This window comes from Odocoileus virginianus, chromosome 18 (assembly GCF_023699985.2).
Source record: "Odocoileus virginianus isolate 20LAN1187 ecotype Illinois chromosome 18, Ovbor_1.2, whole genome shotgun sequence".
Lineage (NCBI taxonomy): Eukaryota > Metazoa > Chordata > Mammalia > Artiodactyla > Cervidae > Odocoileus > Odocoileus virginianus.
Genome location: NC_069691.1, coordinates 4,517,589 through 4,537,745, shown reverse-complemented (window position 1 = coordinate 4,537,745; position 20,157 = coordinate 4,517,589). Strand labels below are relative to the sequence as shown.

The 20,157-nt window shown below is 40.6% G+C and overlaps 1 long non-coding RNA gene across 1 annotated transcript in view; it reads right to left on the bottom strand.

Annotated features, from left to right (window-relative positions):
• Window positions 1-6,825: 6,825 nt before the first annotated feature.
• LOC110143777 (uncharacterized) overlaps window positions 6,826-20,157 on the bottom strand; it is a 527,857-nt gene continuing 514,525 nt past the window's right edge. Inside the window, exons 5-6 of the long non-coding RNA XR_011492754.1 lie at window positions 10,598-10,716; window positions 6,826-8,588 (exon numbers count right to left, since the gene is read on the bottom strand). This is a non-coding gene — a long non-coding RNA (uncharacterized lncRNA). The remainder of the gene's footprint in view (window positions 8,589-10,597; window positions 10,717-20,157) is intronic.

The window sequence follows — 20,157 nt, the reverse complement described above, 5'->3', positions numbered from 1 at the left end:
ACTGTTATCAACTCTTGAGTTTTATAACTCCTAATGAAATCATAGAGTACACAACAAAATGAACCTCTGGACTGGGCTTGAACTAATGATTTAGAATGGAAATTTCTCAGAGAAATTGTGAATAAATTTTTTCTGTGAGAGGAAACAATTGCCAAAATATGCTGATTCCTATGATGCCTCAGGACTAAAATCTTATATTCTCAGTGAGGCAGAAGAACTCACATTCTTCTGCTGAAATTTAAAGGTAGAAATTTTAGCTGTATTGTGATTATTTAGTGACGTCTTTTACACAGAATAAAGTTTATGATCAATAAACTAATTTTACATTTTGAAATATGTGTGCACTAAGGAATAACATGTCCATAACTTAATAGCAACCCCCACTTTTTATAAGACTATTAGGAACTATCCAATGAGAAAGGAGTTATATGATATTGATGCTTATATCAGTAGTTGCATTTTTTATTCTTTGAGAATTTCTTAATCTCTCCATTGCTGAAATATGTAATCCCTCTCTCCTAAGGTCTGACACAGACCTGGGGCTGTAGGAGCTCTTCATTCTGCTTGAATTAACCTTTCAAATTCATGAAATAAGCAGCCTCAGTTTCTATTAATTTGTCATTTTATTTACTAAACTGATTGATTTAAGCATTTTTTTCAAGGTCACTTAAAAATGCGTAACTGTGGTATCCATGATCACTATAAATTCAGCAAGTCTTATTGATAACTAATGCTTGAAAAAGAAAAACTCTAAGAAGCACAGGAAACTGATATAAAGTCAATTTGTTTTTAAATTCACTTATTCAGCAAGTAGTTTTTGAATACTTACTGAGCTTACAACTTTGAATTCAGTCTGTTATCCCCTTTGTTCCTAGAGGTCATGGCTAGGGACCGGTGTGTGGCTACCATGTTACAGTCCACAGGGCAAGTGAGAAGTTAGTCCAGGTTGCCACGGAGGACATGGGTGGGTCATCTCATCCATACTGAAAAAGGGTGGGCACAGAGAATAGACAAGGCTTCCTAGAGGAAATGACCAAAGCAGCTGGAAGGGGCAGTGGGGAGAGACTGATCAAACAAGAGGCTCTAGATACATGACCCGTTTCTTAGTGTATCAAAAGAAAAGAAGAAAAAGATGTGTGGAAAATTTGTGATTTCAGTGGTAAGGATCTGTGAGAATTCTCAACCAGTGGTTTCTGGTTTCTTTGTGAAGCAGGAGACAGGGCTACAATCACATCCTAAGAGCGAAGAAAAAACATCAGGTGGGGAGATACAGGCAGGGAAGGTTATGTGAGGGAAATACATGGTTTGAGGAAAGTAAAGGAAGTTTGAAATGTTGCTAGAAAAAGCTAGAGAGAAAGACTGCATTAGGAAAGTATAATAAGGTTGCCAGGATCATTGAACGTCTAGTTAAGACTATGATCTTTTAGAGGCATTATTTCCCATAGTTCTGTGATATTGACTGGCAGGACTTCACTGCCCAGCTGTAGATACAAAAGAAATGGATGACTGAAGGGTAAGTGTTAAAATCACCAGTGTTGAAGAGTGAGCTTGGAGATATAAACCATGCAATCTCACCTGAATAGGAAAAGCAGTCAAGTCTGGGCAAGGCTGGTAGAGGAGTTCAGGGTATTATGAGTCTCAGCAGGGTCAAAGAACAAATCTAAGAGTGACTTATTAAGAGGGTGAAGGATAAGAATTGGTAGAGGCAGCATGTGAATTAACATTTGTTAGGGGAGCAGTTATAGAAGATGACAGTGCAGTGTGTGTTTAAGGGAACAGATGGCTAAAATAGAGGTAAAGATCTCTGGAAAAGGACCCCAGGTTTCCAGGGAGATATCCTCACAGGTGTGGAGCCGCATGGGGGATGTTAGGATGTGAGGCGTGATGGGACACCATGAGCCATGAGTTAGACTCACTAATGGACTGACACCGAAGTAGTAGGCGTCTCACAGAAACAGTGTTTTAAAACGATACTGTGGGAATTATAGCATGGGAATCTGGGTGAAACATCAACCCCACCTCCTGGCCCCAAGCTGGGAAGATGATTAGCTTCTGCTAAAGAAGGTATCAGTGACTCACTGTCTTCAGGAGAGAGCTTCTGGGAAGAAGTTTGATAAGTTGAGGGTTTAGACACCACAAGGTGCCATAACTTGTCCCGTCTCCAAGACACTATCAGGGTTTTACACATATCCCTTGGTCCTTCATGTTCTAGTATTTGCCAGTGGCTGCCTCCTGAAAGTACCTACAACTCTCTGCCAAAGGTGTTCTATGGCTCCAGGAGGGTACTTCCCCTGCCACCTTACCCAGGGCAAACAGCTTGAGTTGGGGGACTTACGTCCCCAGAATCAATCTTTAAAATGATGAAAGGAGATGATGGATACATACCCCCAGTTGCTTTGTCCCCAGATAGACCCCTCTAAGCTATGTATATTCTACACAGTTTATGCACGTCCCCAGAGGGACTGAGCTATTGTTGTTCACGCCTAATCATTCGTGCACCCTTCATTGGTCTCCTCATTCCTGTCCCATGTGCCTACTCTCTTAGCTTCCTGGCATTGAGGTTGCTGGATAAAATGCAGGATTCCTAACTACATTTTAATTCCATATAAACAGTCTCTCTCTCTCTTTTTTTTTTTACTGTTAAGTATGTCCCAAATATTGCATGGGATATAACTTATACTAAAATTTTTGGTGTTTATTTGATATTCAAATATAGCTGGGCCCCTGCATTTTTATTTGCTAAATCTGAAAACCCTATCTGGGATTGCTTTGCAACTAATCTACTTGTATTCATATCCTTGCCTCAGGGCATGCTTCTGATAGAGCCCAAACAAAGATAGTCAACAACTATCCTAGAGGGATAAATTTTGAAGAAAGAACAAACTTCAGAAGCAACATCCTATTGTAACATTCGAATCAGATTGCAATTATAAAGGGCTATTGCTCTGATGCCAGCTATAAGCTTAAGTTATCAGGAAAGGGCTAAAAACCAGCCTCAGCATTTAGCCTGATTTGTAGAAGCCATCACCTCATCAGAAAAGCACCTGTTATCCGGTCACCTTTATTAAACTCAATGCCAAGTATCATTAGTACAGCAATCCTGTGATGATGCTGTATTCATTCTATCACCAAATGTCCTAAATGTCTATCACTGGAGACCAGCTTCTGTTTCGGTAAAATAATAGCACTGAATAGGAAAAGGGAAGACTCTGCATCTCTGGTACTCTTGTTCCTAGCTAAGTGGTGGCCCCACCATGTCCTAGCAATAAATTGGACTGGATTACATCAACATGGATGGTTCCTTCATTGGAAGGACTGATGTTGAAGCTGAAACTCCAATACTTTGGCCACCTGATGCGAAGAGCTGACTCATTTGAAAAGACCCTGATGCTGGGAAAGATTGAGGGCAGGAGGACATGGGGATGACAGAAGATGAGGTGGTTGGATGGCATCACTGACTCAGTGGTCATGGGTTTGGGTGAGCTCCAGCAGTTGGGTGATGGACAGGGAGGCTTGGTGTGCTGCGGTTCATGGGGTCGCGAAGAGTCGGACATGACTGAGTGACTGAACTGAACATCAACGTGGGGAATCCCAGGTGTATTATCATTAATGGACTTTCAAACTGAGGTTGTTTGTTAGTAATTTAGTTAAAATTCCAAGTGTTTTCTTGTTGCTCTCTCTTCTGAGAGATCCCTCTGCCCATTGACTGCAGAGTGTCCTTTCAGGATCACTTAGAAGGCCAGAGAGAGTCATCCATGTCCTGCTTCCTTGACTTTGCTCCATGTGCAGCACTTGTGTGAAATCTGTGGGGAGCTGACTAGAAAAAGCTCAAAAGGTGGCAGGGAGAGACAAGTGTCTGGTCCCCAACCTTCTTCCCAGAATAATTACAAGGCCAAGTGGAGACTGGGGAACTGGGTATAATCTTGCCAGTGAGTCATCGTCGGAAAATGAGTACTCATATCCAGCATGGCCGGCAGATGGCTCCAAGAAAAGCACTTTATATGGGGTGCTTATATCTCTCTCCCATGCATGTCCAGTCTTCAGCATTTCAAAATTTCAGGCAACTGGACCCACACCAGAGTTAGAAGGTAAATAAGCTCCTGATCCACAGATTATTAAATTGTGTGAATACAAATGAGAGATCAGGGTGGGTGAAGATAGCTATCTTCATTTGCTTTCATCACTCATTCCTGGTTTTAGTTTAGGATTTTTCCCATGGAATGGGTGAATGGCAGAAACCCTGCTGGGAAGAGCTCGCAGGTTCCAAAAGGACACAGAGTTTCCCTGAGCTTCCCCAGCTGCCTCTTCCTGGAGTCAGCGTTGTTCTGATAATAAGGTCCAGGTGGTTTCTGTATCAGCTTGTAATTCAGGCCAGTACCGTGTAGTTCATGAGGTCAGTCTGAAGAACCATAGTCCTGCTGTCCTCTCTCCTTGGCCCACGTGTTTGATCCTGTATTTGACCATGGCACAGTAACAAACTGATTGCATGTGGGCCACAGCGACAGGGCATCCCAGGCTTTGTATTACCCATGATGGAGGGCTCACTGCCCAGTCAGCGGTCTCCAGTTCAGCTTTGTAATTAATTTCACTTAGCTGCTAAACACATTCCGAGTACTTTTTTACATCATTTAGTGTCCAGGCTACGCTTAGATGATATAAGATCAAATGAACAAAACATGCAAAAATTTAGACAAAGTGGGAATTTATCATTCTGTGGGAGAAGCTCTTTGGTTATTTCATGGAATTCAGCAGTCCATTTTTTAAAATTGCTTTTTCTTTATCTCTTGAGCATAGCTAAGCATACCAGTGTTTTCCAAGATGAAAGCTTTTTCTTGGTGCTAATGTCTTCAGACCACACTTTTATATCATTTATGCTGTCTCACCTGATTAGAGTTTTGCAAAGACTTAAGTTGAAAAATAAGAATTCATAGGCATCTCCACCAGAGCTTCCTGGACCCCTGTGTAAGCACTTGCCACGGTTGGTAGAGCTCTTCTCAAAGTATCCTGGGAAGCTCTTGTTGCACAGTTTTTCCAAAGACCAGGCAAGGGCCACATCATTTTAATAAGGGGAATGGCTCTTTTGAGCAAGTCCCAGATAAAGTTAGTGATTTACGAAAGCTTTTATCAGTCTCCTGATGGCTTTTACAGAGTGGAACAGTACATGACCCATGTGATTTGTTTTCATTTACAAAGGTGCAGAAGCTTTGAATTTAAAAATGGAACGTTTTCTTCTTGTGCCAAATGTAAACAATTTAACATCCATTTCCCATCCAGCTATTTTGCCAGTTCAAAAGAGTTTATATGAGTCTTGTCTGTATTATATTTCCTGCTGATTGGCGGTGCCTCCTGCTTCAGCTGGGAGCCAAAAATGTGCTGGCTCAGATTTGAACAGGAAAGGAATAACAAAGAAAACTGGGAAATAAATGTAATAAGTGGTTACGGGGTGCTGAAAACTATACTTACCGTTTCTTATTCTCACAGAGTTGGTGCTGCCATATTGATTTATGCCTGGGAACTCTTTTATGGAAACACACAACAAAAGCTTCATATTATTTTGTCAACAAGAAAACACAGTTTACCTTATCTTCAAAGTCCCCAACTATTCCTGATTTGAACGGTTCCATATTCCTTGCTCGCTGAGATCTCTGTGAGCCCTAGAGGAGATTTGCGTTGGATACAGTAATTTACCATAACAGATAAAAGTCCCCAGAATGTCACAGAGCTGGTTTTCAAGGCCAGTGGAATAATTCTGTGGGGACCACAAGGAGTCCAGAGAATGAAAAGTATTGTGGCTCTTCCAGGCCAACTTAGAGTCAGTTTACTGAGCCCTTGAGACCTGCTTTTCTCTTTCCAGAATGTAAAAAACATGTATTTGGACTATTGTTTGAAAATCTTAACTCTCTCTTTCACACTCAAGGCCTGCACAATTGAAAAGCAGGGGAGGGAAAGAACAAAAATAGCTGTCTAGACCTTTCCTGGTGGAGCATTATGTCCATATGTCCTAGCAATACAATATGAAGTGAGATAAAATGCTGGATCATAAACTTGGGCCCTACTGTAAGGAGGACAAGGCAAGAGATGGTTTTCGTTCAAATATTAGACATTAATTTTTTTCAAGATAAGATGAGCAACAATTTCTATTAAAGGCCTTTCTCTAGCCACCCTTTCTAGAAATTTTCTCATTTGCCATTGGCTTTCCCACACCCACATTCCCTTATATTCCCCATCCTATACTCCACCCTCAATTTCTACTCTGTTCTCATGTCGCAATTTAACTGGACATAACCAAGTATAGGGGGAGAATGTTGTTTTTCATGAGCATCCTGACATTCTTGTCAACATTATGACTACCACCACCATCTAACAGTTGGATGCTCATGCTAAAGATAAGACAGAATGTAAGAAAATTTTGGTACTGAATAGAGAGATAGGGTTGTGCTTTCTGAGGCTCTCTAGGCAAGATGTACTTGGTAGAAAGAGCATTACTGGAGTTCAGTTTCCAATCGTTGTGTAAGACATATAACCTCTCTGAGCCACTAATTTATTCATCAATCAAAAGAGAGCACAGAGCCTGAAAAACTGAAAAGTCCCTGATTCTTGAAGTTTTTCTAAGCTTTTCATTTCCTGAAAGCTGATTACACCCCTAAAAATCACTTCCTGACATTAGATGCTATTGCTATGAGAAACACAAAATATTTTACTAGAATACACATGTATTGATCTTCATATTAATATCTTACATTTCTTGAATGCTCTTGGTTTACCAAGCATTTACACACCAGCTAACTTTGCATTCGTTAGCCAACATACAAATGACATGGGTATGCATCAGCTGCTACATGTGGTACAGTGACATTCTTAAGAGCAAATGGAATGATGCATATGATGACAAAATAACTGGTAAGCTAAAGCTCACCAATCATAAATTAAAATTGGCATTTAACAGAAGTTTTCTAGTTCTTTTTTCTAGTTTTCTTTATACACTGATACATGCCTTATTTTTTTTTTCTCCAACAAAGAATTACACTGATTTTGTGTTCCTGTATTTACATGTGTTTCCCATTTGAAAAGTCATTAGTTATTCGGACAGTGATAACAAAATATTTTATTAAAGGTAATCTCCAAATATTGAGCAACTCCAGAGGTGGAACTCTCATTAAGTTCATTTGATGATACGCCATGTATGCAGTTAAAACTGAAGGAGAAGACATGTCATATCCCCAGCCTCACAAACCCAGTCTCAGATAGGACACTTTGAGATATGATTATGTTTCAGAAAGGGATAAGTTTATTTAAAAGAATGTGTACATTTTGCTTCTTACCAAGTCACTGGTGCTAGACCAATAGTGCCTGGCTCAAATTAGATGATCAAAGAATATTAAAGCAATGAATGGATTAATGAATAAGTTGCCTTTGTATTAATGTATGTTACACTGTGGTAACTGACTAATGAGTGGTGGCTGTTGGGTAGCTTACTTCACCAAAGATGGAGAAATAATATTAATGGATCTCATAGTATCTCTTTACCTGACTGTTTTTTTCCTCAAGAGCAAGCCATTGGGCCTATTAGGTACACACATTATTTAGGCATCTTTCAGATTTGAAATTATGCAAGACCCTGCCCTGCAGTGTCAGTCCATTAGGTAGATAATCTAATGCCTTATTCACACCTGGTGGAGACAACTATTCGGTTCATTTACGCCAGACACTGGCTGGACTGGTGCCGTAGTCACAGTGCAGTCACTCAGTCATGTCCAACTCTTTGCGACCCCATGGGCTTCAGCAAACCAGTCTTTCGTGTCCTTCACCAACTCCTAGTGCTTGCTCAAACTCATGTCCGTTGAGTCAGTGATGCTATCCAACCATCTCATCCTCTGTCATCCCCTTCTCCTCCTGCCTTCAATCTTTCCCAGCATCAGCATCTTTTCAAATGAGTCAGCTCTTTGCATCAGGTGGCCAGAGTATTGGAATTTCAGCTTCAGCATCAGTCCTTCCAATGAATATTCAGGACTGATTTCCTTTAGGATGGACTGGGTTGATCTCCTTGCAGTCCAAGGGACTCTCCAAGAGTCTTCTCCAACATCACAGTTCAAAAGCATCAATTCTTCAGCACTCAGCTTTTTTTATAGTCCAACTCTCACATCCATACATGACTACTGGAAATACCATAACTTTGACTAAATGGACCTTTGTTGGCAAAGTAATGTCTCTGCTTTTTAATATGCTATCTAGGTTGGTCATAGCTTTTTTTCCAAGGAGCAAGCATCTTTTAATTTCATGGCTGCAGTCACCATCTGCAGTGATTTTGGAGCCCAAGAAAGTAAAGTCTGTCACTGTTTCCATTGTTTCCGCATCTATTTGCCATGAAGTGATGGGACCGGATGCCATGATCTTAGTTTTCTGAATGTTGAGCTTTAAGCCAACTTTTTCACTCTCCTCTTTCACTTTCATCAAGGGGCTCTTCAGTTCCTCTTTGCTTTCTGCCATAAGGGTGGTGTCATCTGCATATCTGAGGTTATTGATATTTTTCCCAGCAATCTTGATTCCAGCTTGTTCTTCATCCAGCCCAGCGTTTCGCATAATGTACTCTGCATATAAGTTAAATAAGCAAGGTGACAATTAGCCATAGACTAATTACTCAGTTTTTCTTGATATAAATGAAGGAATAGAGCCCACATGAGCTCCAGGTTCCCTCATGACATTAATATTCTATGATTCTACAAAAATAACTTTGCTCACAGAACAAACTTTGTTCACTGTAATAGGCAGTGGGTAAAAGTGACAGCACTTCTCAGTGGTCATCTTTGAATCATGGTATTGCTGGTGATTTTTAATGTAATAAAATTTTATCACATTTTTACAATGAATATACATGATTTGTAATCATATGAAACACTGTCCCTTCCATTTTGGAAAAAAATAATTCTAGAAAGAAAAATAAAAGACAGTAATAACAATAAAATATTAATTTTTATATCCAGAACCAGAACCATGTTTTTCAGATGTTAGCTCACAGATTTATAGACCTCCCATCCTGAGATTTCCTAACTCCATAACTCAGGTTGGAGCCTGAGAATTTGTTTTAACAAGCTTCAGAATCCCACTTTCCCCAGTGAAACATCGTATGAATATACTTCATGGCATATATTAAGTACTGAGTCAGTTCTACCAAAAATTATGCCTTATATTTGACTATCACAGTTTTAAGGAGGAATTTCTACACCAAAATCTATTTAACCTAAGAGGCATCTAGGACTAAAGAATTGTCCAAAGCTCGGCTCCACTGAAAAAAGTGTGGTTCCACTGCAGACGGGACTTGAATGAAGCCAGAATTATCAGCTCACCATCTGAGAGTTTAATATATTTAGGCCCTGATCCCCCAGGGCCCTCCAAAACCATACACTGAGAAAACATGGACTGATGTTTAAAGTCAGGGATGAATCAGTGGGACAGTGGCTTGAAGCAGGGTTTCTCTCCGGGTCTTTGGTGCTAGAATATGCTCTCAGGAATGAAATTATAGGTCACCCCTTGGCAGTGGCTGAACTGGTTAGTGAACTAAACTACTTTTTCACTGGATTTTATTTGAAAATTCAAAAAAGAAAAACAGAGAAAGAGAAAGAAATGTCTCCTAAGAGCTCTCAATATTAACTTATCAAGGGTTAAATTCTGTGTAAATTTTATGCATTGATACTTAAAAGCATAATCTATGAAAATTAATACCAAAATTAATTATAATTTTATTTGATCACATTGCTTGTGTTTAAATGATAGAAGAAAGTAAAATGAATCTTCCAATCACAGAATGCCTTAAATTTATGACTTTATTCAAGAGGCCACAAATAATACTAATATTTATTGAGTGTTTATTCAGTGCCTATTATGTACAGAAAGTTTGTGTCCCCCAGAAAGTTCATATATTGAAGCCCTTAGCCTCATTTGATGGTATGTGGAGATGGAATCTTTGGGAGGTAATTAGGGTTAGATTAGGTCATGAGGGGTAGAGCCCTCCTGATGGGAGTAATGGCCTTACAAGAAGAGAAGGAGATCAATTTCTTTCTCCACAAGCAAGAAACCAAGCTGAAGAAAGACCATGTGAGGGCATAGGGAGAAGTCAGCCATCTGCAAGTCAGGTAGAGAGCTGTCATCAGGAACCTAATCAGACAGCAGCTTGCTCTTGGACTTTCCAGACTGCAGAACATTAATAAAATTCTGCTACTTAAGTCACCCAGTCTATGGTATTTTATAATGGCAGGCTAAGCAGACTAAGGCAGTGCTCAATTGCATTACCTAATTTAGCCAGCCCCACAGGGTCACTTTAAACAGGAGGCTCCAAAGCATCAAAATCTTGTTTTCAAAGTTAGTGTCACTTTGGCAAAAGCATCCTTTTATATTTTGCTGTGTGCTAACAGCTAGAAAATTTTGTTAATATATTTCATGTGTGTGTGTATGTGTATATACTTGTTACCAAGCCCAAGCTTGTACTTCTTGCTGACCACAGGTCAGTAAATTAAGAGGCGAATTGTTGGGGCAATAAACTGTGGCTATTAGGAATGCCAGCTGATGGAAAAGATGGTAGACTAGTGTCAAACCTTCTTACCCAAGTTAGAATTCAGGCTTCTTTTATACTAAAAGGGGAAGGAATATGGTTGATCATTGCAGACCTTGGTGTCAGAATCCTTTGCTCTTGCACTGGTCCAAGGACAGGTCATGATGTTCCTGTAAACCTCCAACAAGACAAATATTAGTCTCTGTTCTGCAACATTTAATCTCTATATGAATGGAAAATTGTTCTGTTTTAGAGGTCAGAGGCTTGAGAATGGGTTATCCTGCATATTTCAGGCTATAGGCAACAACTTGTAGCAAAAGCAATAGAATGCAAAGGTTAAAGTAAAAGAAAAAGATCCAGTGTGAAGGTACACTTGTTCTTCCCTATTACATGCTCATCTAGGATATATAAGGGTGTGTTTGTAGGTATATGTGCCTGAGGACAGTAGACACTTGGACCTGATATACTTAGTGGCTAATTTCCTCCATTTTTCTTTTTTTTTCCATTTATTTTTATTAGTTGGAGGCTAATTACTTTACAGTATTGTAGTGGTTTTTCTCATACATTGACATGAATCTGCTCAACATCACTCATTATCAGAGAAATGCAAATTAAAACCACAATGAGGTACCACTACACACCCATCAGGATAGCTGCTATCCAAAAAGTCTACAAGCAATAAATGCTGGAAAGGGTGTGGAGAAAAAGGGAACCCTCTTATACTGTTGGTGAGAATGCAAACTAGTACAGCCGCTATGGAGAAGAATGTGGAGATTTCTTAAAAAACTGGAAATAGAACTGCCATATGACCCAGCAATCCCACTTCTGGGCATACACACCGAGGAAACCAGATCTGAAAGAGACACGTGCACCCCAATGTTCATCGCAGCACTGTTTATAATAGCCAGGACATGGAAGCAACCTAGATGCCCATCAGCAGACGAATGGATAAGGAAGCTGTGGTACATATACACCATGGAATATTACTCAGCCATCCATTTTTCTTTTAAGGGACTCTCTGTCTCCTCATTATTCCAGAAGGGGAAGAAGAGAGATGAAGGAAGAGGGAGAAAGGAGGAAGAAAAAAAGATAAGCAAGAATGAAGAGAGAGAAGTGAAAGGAGAGAAAATTATGTGAAGGAGCAAACAGGGGCGTGGGTTTAGAAAAGAAGAGGAGGAGGGGTGACTTTGAGATGTCCTGCTTTGCCCAGCTGTACTCTCTGCTCTTTTTCGAATTCCCAGGCTGCGGCCAGACCAGTCCCCCGTGCCTCTTCTATCCATTCCCTAACCCTGTGCGTGAGAGCTGAAGCTTTCACCTCGTTCTCTGAGTGCTGCCCCCAGCACTCTAGCCAGAATCAGGAATAAAAGGAAATTTCCTGTTCATTAGTATTGCACCAAGAGGCTAATTAAAGAAAACACAGAAATCTACAAGGAATTTCTGACGCTTTCCAATTCTTTAAAACCATGGATGATGAGTGCATGGCTCCTTACAGCCCTTCATGAGGCAACCCACCACTTCTTCCTCCCTCCCAGCTCTGGAGACCTCCTTAAATTTATGCAGAATGGATAACAGCAGCCCCCTTCAAACTGAATTCAAAACTGCCCATTACATGTCACCCCATTATGCATTCCATTCTTTGCAAGGTTTTATTTTGAGGATGTACATTGCTGAGGAGAGAGAGGCCTTTAGGGTACAGTATATTTCAAAAACACAATTAAAATAAACTCTTCAAGTGGAAATATAAAATGCATTTGTATTCTATTAAAGTCTTTGGCCTTATCAGCTGGAGAGTGCTCCATATCAAGGTCATTAGTAACCAGCCGCACACAATGGGCAACACGCATCAGCTACACAAAATCAAACAGGGGCCCCAAACACCACCATAACTTCCTGGACCTGTTCTTGTTTGCTTGCTGAGCCCTCGAACAGTGGGAGTTGCTGCAATACATAAAAGCGTAACAGCTTAAGTCAATATTTGCCAGCCTAAGTGAGTGATTTTATTTAGTGAGATGACTGAACCCTTTTGAATAAACACCTCTCCTTGCAAACATCCCAGGCAGGAACTGGAGAAAGGGCTGTGGGCAGAACCAGTTCCGCTCTTGGGGTGGAGCTCAGGCTGGGGCTTCAAGGCTTCGGAAAATCTTTTTCTGGCTCCTTTTCTGCAGTTCTCTGCATCCTCAGGCAAGGATACAGTCCTAGTGGCATGAGGCCCAGTATAGAGGCCAGGGAAAACTCGCACCTCTCGGCTGCTCTCTCTTATATCCATAGGTATGTAGTTCTCATCACAGTCGCCCAGAGGGCACTCATAGCCAGTCCAGACACTGACTGACTCAGTGTGTATGGGATGGGACCTGAGACTGTGTTTCTAATAAGTTCCCAGAGGATACTGAGGCTGCTGGTTCTGGGGCCACACTTTGAGAACCACTGGTCTAGACCAGCTCCTTCCAATAGAAATGTAACACTAACCACATATGTAATTTGATATTTTCCAGTAGGCGTGTTGAAAAAAAAAAACAGATTAAATTGTTTAATAATATATCCAAAATGATATTATTTCAAACTATAATCATATAAAAATACTAATGAGATACTTCACATTCATTTTTTTATACCAAGTCTTCAAGTTCCAAGGGCTTCCCTGGTGGCTCAGATGGTAAAGCATCTGCCTACAGTGCGGGAGACCCTGGTTCGATCCCTGGGTCAGGAGGATCCCCTGGAGAAGGAAAATGGCAATCCACTCCAGCACTCTTGCCTGGAAAATCCCATGGACAGAGGAGCCTGATAGGCTACAGACCATGGGATCGCAAAGAGTCAGACACGACTGAGCGACTTCACTTTTACTTTCAAGTTCCAGGATGTAATTTTCACTCCCAGCACATCTCAATTTGGACCAGTTGCATTTCAAGGGCTCGGTAGCCACATGCAGCTAGTTGCGGTTGTGTTCCACAGCACGGTTGTAGACCATGCTCTGGGTGTGCAGGACTCAGAGGTCCCCAGACCTACACCATAAGCTACCTCCAGGGCCTGAGTGTCCTACAAGTGTGCATCCTACTGTTGGAATCCAGTGCATATCCCCAACATCAAGGGTGGCCCTGAAGAGAGCGAGAACGGGAGGTGAAGTGTATTGGAATAAACTGGAACTTAAGAGCTGGGGTGTCCATACATAGGAACATGAGGCACGTTGAGGTGTGGGGCAGAGTTGGGTGGGGATAAAAATGGAGCAAAATGGGCTAAGTATAAGAGAGAGAAGATTGATTATATTCCAGACTCCTTTCAGTTACTGCACAATTCATTCCCTATACTATGCTGTCGATGGATTTTGCAGAAAGTTCTGGCTGCCACTGTGTTTTCACTTTCTCACCTGTCTTCAGGACAATTAGCTTTGGGGTTTGGAGCTCTCCCAGGGCACTGCTCATAAAAGGAGATGCTTCATATGCCTTCCTGCTGTAGGGCTCTCCTTCCTGGCGTTTTTCCTTTCTCTTATAAGTGACTTGGGGTCTGGCTTCAGGGAGTGATCATAAAGAGAATGATTACTTTACACTGGCTGCTATGAGGAGAGGATTCTGTGAGGAGGGATTTATACATGGAAATCAATAACCACATTGGAAGGCATCACCTTTTGCCCATATAAGTGCTGCCCACAGGGTCAATAGCTGGAATTAACCTGGATCCCTTTTTTATTATTATTATTTTTAATAAAGCCGCTTTATGATAGACTCTGATGTGAGCTTCCATGCTGCAGCTGCACCAACATGAAGGGAAAGAACACACAGTTTCATTTAAGAATTGTTTTTTGTCCCAGTAGGTACCACTTCCTCACTCCCACCTCCCTCACCCTTCTAGTCTCCAGAGAGCCAGAGAGAGAAGAGCAAAATTAAGCCTTTTATGAACATAAACTGATACCAATATAAAAGAGAATGAGCTCGTTGCCCTGGTTTTATAGGTTGTTTAATTTGTGAGATCCAATAATGGAAATCAGGTTTTGTAGGTATGGCTGAACTGAATGCTCGCTGGATACCACATCCCATGTTTGGTGCTTCGCTTACCTCATTTAATTCTTTCAACTATCCTATAAGATGAAGAAATTGAGACCCAGCATGGTTAAATGTCCCAAGGAGGATGTAAGAGATTGACAGCCTTCTTCCTACCAAAGTCTTTTTGACTCACTAAACTGTGCTGTTTGATGGAACAGAAACGTTGAATTGACGGCTGCTTCTTTTTTGTCAGTATATGTTCTCAGCGGCTTAGTCATGTCTGACTCTTTGTGGCCCCGTGGTCTATAGCCTGCCAGGCTTCTCTGTCCTAGAATAGGTGTTAAAAGCTTCACATATCTGTGTACCTTATCCCAGCAAATCACCATTCCTTCCCTTAATGATGTACAAAGATGGGGCAGTAAGACAATGCTTCTGTGGTAATCCTAGAGTCAGTCCTTAAATCTTCTGTCTCTCTCACACCTCACAGCCATCAGCTCTAAGGATGATAATGTTGAAGAAAGCACAACCCTCCAGAAAGGAGCTCTGACCAATCCAAAATGATGCTTCCCAGCTGGTGAACTAGACAAAGTGCTAACCTACACGGAGTCAGTCCTTGGCAATGTAATAATTTCCATGACTCCCTTTAAACTTCTCTGGCTTTGGGGATCTTGCCATACATGGCTGGGCTATCTTTGTTGGTTCAGCTAAACAGTAATTTCTAAATCTCTTCTAAATTTCTAAATTCTAAATGGTACAGGTACAGTCCCACTGCAGGCCTGTTTGTTTCATGAACCTAAAACAACAGCCTCCGTTATTTGAAAGCCTGGGAGGAAGGCTTCAGTCTCCCAGAAATACTTCAATGTGCCTTTGACTGCAGAATAGTTCACAAGGGTAATGTATTCTGGGAGTCTGCTGGAATGCTCAGCTGACAAGAGCCCTGTTGAGATGATGTTCATTCTCCTGGGAACTTTTCTGTTTACATGCGTCTTTACTCATCTTTTAGCAGAATCAGAAAGCTGAATGGGAAACTGCAGTGTTTGAGAACACAAAATGGATTTTGACGCTTAAAAGAACTTTGATGCAGAGAAACCGAGTTAATTTTCACATGTAGGCTAGTTCTAAAGCCCTGGAATTTGGGAGTTGTCTGGAACTGTAGGGATTGTTTCCTCTTCAGGCCAATACAGTAACCACTAGCCACATTTGTCAATTTACATTAAATGTAAAATAATTTGAGAGAGACTGGCCAAGACAGTAGGGTAGGAAGGCCCTGACCTCAACTCCTCCTCCCACGGGCATACCAAAATTGAAACTATTTATAGAGCAACCATAAAGACTAGCAGAAAAGATCTTCTACAACTAAGATATAAGGAAGGAAGCACAGCAAGATGGGTAGGAAGGCCACGAAAGCACTGCCATCAAGACCCACACCCCTAGGTAGGTGACCCGCAAAGGAGGATAATTACAGTTGCTGAGGTTCTCCCCAGGAAGCGAGGGGTCAGAGCCCCACACTGGGCTTCTCAGCTGCACCAGAAAGATGAGCTCCCAGAACGTCTGGGTTTGAAGGCCAGTGGGACTTACTTTGGGGAGAGGTAGAGAACTGTGGAAATTAGACACTCCACTCTTTTTTTTTTTCTTAATTATTTATTTTAATTGGAGGCTAATTACAATATTGTGGTGGTTTTTGTGATACATTGACATGAATCAGCCACAGGTGTACATGTGTCCCCCATCCTGAGCCCCCCTCCCACCTCCCTCCCCATCCCATCCCTCAGTGTCATCCCAGTGCACCAGCTTTGAGTGCCCCATGTTATGCATTGAACATGGACTGGTGATCTGTTTCACATTTGGTAATACACGTGTTTCAGTGCTATTCTCTCAAATCATCCCACCCTCACCTTCTCCCACAGAGTCCAAAAGAATGTTCTTTACATCTGTGTCTCTTTTGCTGTCTCACAGTATAGGGTCATCATTATCATCTTCCTAAATTCCATATATATGTGTTGGTGTTTTTCTTCTGACTTACTTCACTCTGTATGATAGGCTCCAGTTTCATCCACCTCATTAGAACTGATTCAAATGCATTCTTTTTAATAACAGAGTAATATTCCATTATGTATATGTACCACAACTTTCTTATCCATTCATCGGCCAATGGACATCTGGATTGCTTCCATGTCCTAGCTGTTGTAAACAGTGCTGTGATGAACATTTGGGTACACATGTCTCTTTCAATTCTGGTTTCCTCGATGTGTATGCCCAGGAGTGGGATTGCTGGGTCTTATGGCAGTTCTGTTTTCAGATTTTTAAGGAATCCCCCAACTGTTCCCCATAGTGGCTGTACTAGTTTACATTCCCACCAACAGTGTAAGAGGGTTCCCTTTTCTCCATACCCTCTCCAGCATTTATTGTTTATAGACTTTTTGATAGCAGTCATTCTGACCAGCATAAACACTCCACTCTTAAAGGGCACACACAAAATTTCACATACTCAGAGATATAGGGCAGAAGTAGTAACTTGAAAGGAACTTGGGTCATACCCACTTGATGATTTTGGACAGCCTCTCGGAGAGGCAACTGGGACTCATTCTGGGGACATAAATACTGAAAGCAGCCATTTTGGGGAGCTCATCCTACTCCAAGGACACTGGTGCTAACAAGAGCCATTCTGGAATCTTTCTTCTAACTTATTCACACAGGGATCTAGCCCTGCCCAACAGCCAGTTGGCACCAGTCCTGGAATACCACAGGCCAAGTAGCTAGCTGGGAAAGAAGAACAAAACTGGAGATACCAAGTGCCCTGATTTCAAACTATACTATAAAGTTACAGTAATCAAAACAGTATGGTATTGGCTCAAAAACAGAAGCAATGAACCAGATCAATGGAACAGATTACCAAGCCCCAAAATGAAGCCATTCTGTATGACCAATTAACCTATGACAAAGGGCTTCCCTGCTGGCTCAGATGGTAAGGAGTCTACCTGCAGTTCAGGAGACCCAGGTTTGATCCCTAGATCAGGAAGATCCCCTGGAGAAGGGAATGGCTACCCAGTCCAGTATACTTTCCTGGAGAATTCCATGGACAGAGGAGCCTGGTGGGCTACAGTCCATGGGGTCACAATGAGTCAGACACAGCTGAGTGACCTTCACTGTCAATCCATGAGAGAGGAGGTCTAAAACATACGATGGGGAAGAGACAGCCTCTGCAGTAAATTGTGTTGAGATAGTGGACAGCTGTAGGTAAAAGAACCAAATCAGACTACTTTCTCATGCCATATACAAAGGTAAACTCAAAATTAAGGACTGAAATGTACAACCTGAAATCATGAAAATTCTAGATGAAAACATGGGCAGTGGGCTTTTTGACATCAGTCTGCAATTTGGGGGGAGTATGTCTCCTCAAGCAAGAGAAACAAAAGCAAAAATAAACAAGTGGGTCTTCATCAAACTAAAAAGTTTTTGCACAGTGAAGGAAACAATTTCAAAATGAAAAGGCTACCCACTGCATAGGAGAGGATATTGCAAAAGATACATCTAATAGAGGTTAACATCCAAAATACACAAATAATTCATACAGATCAACATTTTTAAAAGTGAATAAAAATAGGAGAGGACCTGAATAGACATGTTTCCAAAGAAGACATATAGATGGCCAATAGGCACATGAAAAGATGTTCACCATCACTAACCATCAGGGAAATGCAAATCAAAACCATAATGAGATATCACTTATACCTGTCAGAATGGCTATTATCAAAAAGACAAGAAATAAAAATTGTTGGTGAGGATTTGGAGAAAAGGGAACTCTTGTGCACTGTTGGTGGGAATGTAATTTAATGTGGCCACCAAGGAAAACTGTATTGATATTCCTCAAGAAATCAAAAATAGAACTACCATTTAATCCAGCAATTCTACTCCTGGGCATTTATACAAAGAAAATGAAAATGCTTATTTGAAAAGATATATGCACCCCTATGTTCATTGCAGCATTGTTTACAATAGCCAAGATATGGAAGTGCCCATCAATAGATGAGTGGGTAAAGATGTGGTATATATATTATACATATATACATATGTGTGAATACTACTCAGCCATAAAAAATAAAATCTTGCCGTTGGTGACAACATGGATGGACCTAAAATGTATTATGCTAAGTGAAATAAATCAGAAAAATAAAAATACTACATGATCACCTATATGTGGAATCTGAAAAACAAGTAAACAAACACAGCTAAACAGAAATAGATTCATAGATACAGAGAACAAATAGGTGGTCGCCAGAGGACAAGGGAGGGAGAGAAGTAGGTGAGGCAGACAAAGAGGTCTAAACTTCCTGTTACAAAATAAATATGTCATGGGTATGAATGTATAGTCAATAATTACATAATATCTTTGTATAGTGACAGATGGTAACTAGTCTTACTATGGTGATTGTTTTGAAATGTATAGAAACATTGAATCACTGTTCTGTATACAAGGAACTAACAAATGTCGTAGATCAATTATATTTCAAAAACAAACAGAAAAACTCATAGACCAGATTTGTAGTTTCTAGAGGCAGGGGGTTAGGAGAGGGTAAACTTATTGAAGATAGTCAGAAGATAATAACTTCCAGGTATAAGATAAATAAATACTAATGATGTAATGTAAAACATGATAAATATAGTTAACACAGTTGTGATACACATATATGAAACTTTTTTAATGAAACTTTTTAAGAAAGTAAATCCTGAGAGTTCTCATCACAAGAAAGAAATTTTTTTTTCCATTTTTAAAATTTCATTTCTATGTGAGATGATGGATCTTCACTAAACTTCTTTCATGACATAGGTAAGGCAAATCATTATGCTGTATGCCTAAACTTATACAGTACTGTGTCCATTATATCTCAATAAAGCTGAAAAAAACGATCATCCAGAATGAAAGTAAAAGAATGATTTAAATCAAGTTAAAACTAAAAATTAAAGTAAGTTTCTCAGTCACACTAGTTAGTCATCAGCCACATATGGTTAAGTGGCTACTCTGTTGGACAATACAAATATAGAACCCTTACATCATTGCCGAACGTTCTGTTGGCTGGCACTGGCTAGACTACTCTCCCCTCATTTTATAGAATATTAAACAAGACGTACAGAAGTCAGTCAAGTGTCTTGCCCTCTTTCAGACAGTAGTTTGACTGCAATTAGAAAAGATCTAGTTTGTCTTCTGCTGTCCTTTCATACTATCAGGCCATTTGCCGTCTCTGATTAAAGTATCAAGCATTATTCTAATAACGTCCAGAACAAATACAAATGAATGAAAGCAAGCTGGTGACACAGGAGGGAAGAAGGGAAAGAATGATACCTTTAAAACCCTATCTAGCTTCTCAAGTTGAAGAGTAACACATGTCGTGGAGAAATTCAGTTCTTCTAATTTGGCACCCTTTGTCTACATGGCTAAAAGCAATCACATGTCTGAAGTGGACGCGTTTTATTCTTGTCTGCTCAGCACACAGATTAAGAGAATCTGTCTCTTCCTTCAGCCATTACTTCCATTCAGCTCATGTAATGCTTCAGTTAACAGTATTGGGCCTGCTTAGTTTAGAATGGAAACTAGACCTGGACCTGATCAAAGACATTAGTGGAGGTGTGAGCATAGGT